Here is a 4,474-nt window from a genome sequence, read left to right on the forward strand (position 1 = left end):
TAAATAAAACCACCGGTATCTCATCCACTGCCTGCATCTTGGGTCCTCCTTCTAAATCCACACGGCTCGCCTCGGCAGCCGTGACACGTTTTAGATCTCACCTTGGGTCAACACACCTGAATCAAATGATTAGTTCATTACCAGGCCTCTGGAGAACGTCAGGACATGTTGAGGAGGTAATTTATCTATTTAAATCAGCTGTGTTGGATCAAGAACACTTCTTGATGCAGGACACTGGCTATTGAGGCTTGGAGCTGCCCACCACTGATGTAGATGCTAAAAATGACAGCCTCAACATGGCATTTAATCTGGGCGATCGTGGCTCAAGAGTTGGGAGTTCGCCTTGTAATTGGAAGGTTGCCGGTTCGAGCCCCGGCTTGGACAGTCTCGGTCGTTGTGTCCTTGGGCAAGACACTTCACCCGTTGCCTACTGGTGGTGGTCAGAGGGCCCGGTGGCGCCAGTGTCCGGCAGCCTCGCCTCTGTCAGTGCGCCCCAGGGTGGCTGTGGCTACAATGTAGCTGCCATCACCAGTGTGTGAATGTGTGGATGACTGGATATGTAAAGCGCTTTGGGGTCCTTAGGGACTAGTAAAGCGCTATATAAATACAGGCCATTTACCATTATTACAGCGGTCCCCAACCTTTTTTGCGCCACGGACCGGTTTATGCCTGACAATATTTACATGGACCGGCCTTTAAGGTGTCGCGGATAAATACAACATAATAAAACTAGTACCGGTACTGAAAAAAAGAAGATTTATTCATAACACACGTGAAAAGACCCAGGAAAACAGAGTTAACGATAAAAACGATAACAAAATAACGCTGAAAACCGATAAAAACCCTGAAAACTATACATTTCACACCTGAGCCTCAACTCTTGTGGCCCGGTACCGGTCCGAGGCCCGGGGGTTGGGGACCGCTGTATTATTAGACTCAGTTGGCTTTGTTGAAAATAAAAGAACCTACCCAACACATTCTCGATTTAGTTTTAAAGGTCTGTCGAGCCAGTGGTTATGATTTGGTTATCGATATTCTTTGATTTAAGGTTTCTATTATTTAGTTCCACCTTGTGTTCTGTCTGCTAGCCTGCCTGTCTATTTTACTTTATTTGTATTCCCAGTTTAGATAGTGTTGGTTTTTCAGGTGTTCAGCAAGAAAGCTGTTTTTTTAGTTTACAGTTTGCCTCCTGGAGTCTGCATTTTGGGTCCTCCATTCCTGCCTGCTGCACACAGCCCTGGACAGTAACCTTTAAATCCTTAAACCTTATATAGTGTTTAGTTATATGTCCTTATTAATGAGTAGGAAGGGGGAAATATAAAAAAGCCTTTGGAACAATAATTTTTATTTATCAAGGTAAAAAGGACTCTTGGTCCACTTTCCTTTGCAGAGACACTAGACACTGAATACAGTAAGGCAAAATATATAGTTATATAAAAAATGGCTTAATATTGTAAATGTCATATTTTCTGCAGAGACGAAGGGATCCAGGCCCTGCCCCCTATTACATATACATCCTGGTTTCCAATCTAATCCAGCTCTGTGCTCCAGTTCTTTGGCTGGCTAAACTGGAAGACCATCATCAGCCCACCGGTGTCTCTGCAGTGTTTGTCTTCTTCGGTGTTACAACTAGTCTCAACTTCAAAACCTGCATTGTTCTGGAAAGGTATTTATCTTTCATATATCTTTCAATGCAAGTATACTACATTTTATTGTGACTTGAAGCATCCTTACAGTCAAACTATTGTCTACCGCATCAATCAGAATACTGTCTGTTTTGTGTTGCAGGTATTTTTTCATCACCTGTCCAATGTTGAACTTCATAAGACAAACTAAAGGTTCTATTTTGGTCTCTGTTCTGGTCTGGACCGTGTGTGTTATCACTATCTCTCTTGCAATATTACTACCCCAACATGAACGCATCTATCTTTTTACCTTCTACCCTGCCCCTCTGTTCATTCTTTGTTTAGCTGGGACCCTCAAAGCTCTGCCTGCTGCCACCTCAGTTCCTGCTGAGGAAAAACGAAGAATTATAGGAACTTTGTTTCTGTTGCACCTGAATTACTTTGTGTTGGTCTTGCCTGCAGTAATTCTATTATCTTTTGTCAGAAATGTAAGTTTGGCCATGATCCTGCTCAGTCCTTTTGTGGACTTGATGCTATTTTGTTTCATGCAGAAAGGACCTGTTGACAGTTTGCTGTCATGTCTGTGCTGCTGCAGTATGAACAACACTGCAGCAGATGTTAGCAGCAGATCACCAGTTTAACTGATTTTAGCAGAAACAGGTGGGCTTGTGTTGGCAAAAACAAAGTGAGAATGAAGAGGGGAACATGTGATGGGACAGATGCAGAGAAATTTAAAAATAAAGATGGACTATGTGCACATAAACACACAGAGGAATGCAAACACAGAGTGTGTAAACAGTTGATGGAAATGTCATGTATATGTTTTATATGATATTTTTGGCTTATTTCATTAAATCTTTAAATGTCCACAGCATCTATACATATCTGCACAATTTCTTTTACAATTTCTGAATTTGATTCAAGAATCTTTTACAATCTCTACATAATTTTAGTTTTACTTTTATGATAGTTTGTTTCTGTCAAACCCTTTTTTTTTTCATTTTGCACATTTGTGACTTGACCAAATCCAGTAGCTCCTTTAGGTCCCCCCCCCCTGAACAGCAAGTAAATATTTGTGTCAGCTACAAACAATAATTTGAATACATCTTTTACTACTTTATCTAAATTCATGGTCACATGGTAAGAGAAGATAAAGAGTTCTAAAATCCTGTAAAGAATAAATAATGTTGCAGTTATGCTAAATGTAAATATTAGACCATGTAATTTTAAAATCTGTGTTTTTCTCAACACATGACAAAATAGTGAACTTAGAAAATATACACAAATTGTGAAATTGCACCTCTTTAAAATGCAGCTCAATTAAACTTAGCTCCAAGAATAATTTTCACCGACAGTTCTGAGATAAGCTGCATGTTATTCTTGGATGCGGTTGTAGGACCGGCTTTAAAATCGCATGACAAAAATATCATACATATTAAAAAAAACTGCATCACCAACGTAGCCTGGACAACATTTGCTAGTTAGATGAAGTCAGCTATCTCATCGTAGCATATTTATATGCATATTTATAATCATACGGTTCTTGGAGTGAGTGCATACACTCATGAAGTTTAGTAACTTCAGGTCACTGCAACAAGCCCAGGTACAGTTTACCGACGGATGGGTGCACGACCTTGAAATGCACCGTGTAGAAAGTAAAGACCATCGTACGTATCATAAGTTTACCAGTCTCACAAATTGTCGTCATAAATACACATTCATTAACCGTTTATTAATAGGACCTTTGAGCTCAATGGTAATTAATTAGTAGTGGAAATAATTTCTGGTACCCATCACAGAAATGTAGCAGTGACAATAATATTGTATGCTGTAATCGTACTGGGCAATTAGTGATACAAAACAACTGTTTTATCCTGTGAATAAAAGTATATGTTTTTGTCAATGTACCATAATAACAGAAGCGAAACGCAATATTGTGTCAGGACAATTCACTATTTATGCACAATAAATAAAGGAGCATAGCGCCACAATTTCTGTTCAGCGTCAGACTTGCTTGTAACCTATATCACCAATTATGTTATGAAAATGACGTATTAACTACTAAAAAACACTGACCTTCGTGTAAATGCTTGGAGCAGACTAACCTGTGAGCTGGAGTGTTCTGGGACGTTATATTTGATCTTTGAATGGCTGCAATCCAGGCCATTCGGAAACATGGCTCGAACAATTTCTCTTCAACGACGTAATCCGGTAACAACCGATCTCTTTACCCGTCGGCTTCCCGTGGCTGTCACGCGACCGGCTATTGCAGTTAATAATACAACGGCTTCTTGACATTTTTGTGTTTCTTTTTATCGCTGTATAACTGATTTCAATCGAAAGCCTGCGTGCGCTAGTACCGCTTGCCACGAGTTCCCAGAATCCTTTGCGGTTCTACCCGTGAATGACGTCACATTTTCAATCTCTATATAATATGCATGTTAAATTTTATATTTGGGGTAAAATATCAAGTCTTTTCAAGTAAACCGGTTCAAGTCCAATTCAAGTCCCAAGTCATTGGTGTAAAAGTCCAAGTCAAGTCACAAGTCTTAGAACATTTTTTCAAGTCAAGTCTAAAGTCATAAAATTAATGACTCGAGTCTGACTCGAGTCCAAGTCATGTGACTCGAGTCCACACCTCTGTTCATTTCCCTCAGTTATGTAACTGTGGCTGTCTCCAGCTTGTTCCACCAACAGTTCCCACCTACTGCCATCCTCTCGTTACCTAGTGTGTTCTTAATTCCTTAGTGAGGAGCAAGTTTGGGAACCAAACTCAGGACTCCAAAAGCACAAAGGTTGAATAAAAAAAACAAACAGATTTATTGCTGGCCCCTCTCAAAATGCCAGGA

The 4,474-nt window shown here is 40.1% G+C and overlaps 1 long non-coding RNA gene across 1 annotated transcript; it reads left to right on the forward strand.

Moving 5' to 3' along the window:
• Positions 1-1,475: 1,475 nt before the first annotated feature.
• LOC145419791 (uncharacterized) lies at positions 1,476-2,499 on the forward strand. Its single transcript, XR_013901133.1, has 2 exons — positions 1,476-1,666; positions 1,789-2,499. It is a non-coding gene; the product is annotated as an uncharacterized LOC145419791 (long non-coding RNA).
• The last annotated feature ends 1,975 nt before the right edge of the window (positions 2,500-4,474 follow it).

The sequence above is a fragment of the Astatotilapia calliptera genome, chromosome 13 (genome assembly GCF_964374335.1).
Source record: "Astatotilapia calliptera chromosome 13, fAstCal68.1, whole genome shotgun sequence".
NCBI lineage: Eukaryota > Metazoa > Chordata > Actinopteri > Cichliformes > Cichlidae > Astatotilapia > Astatotilapia calliptera.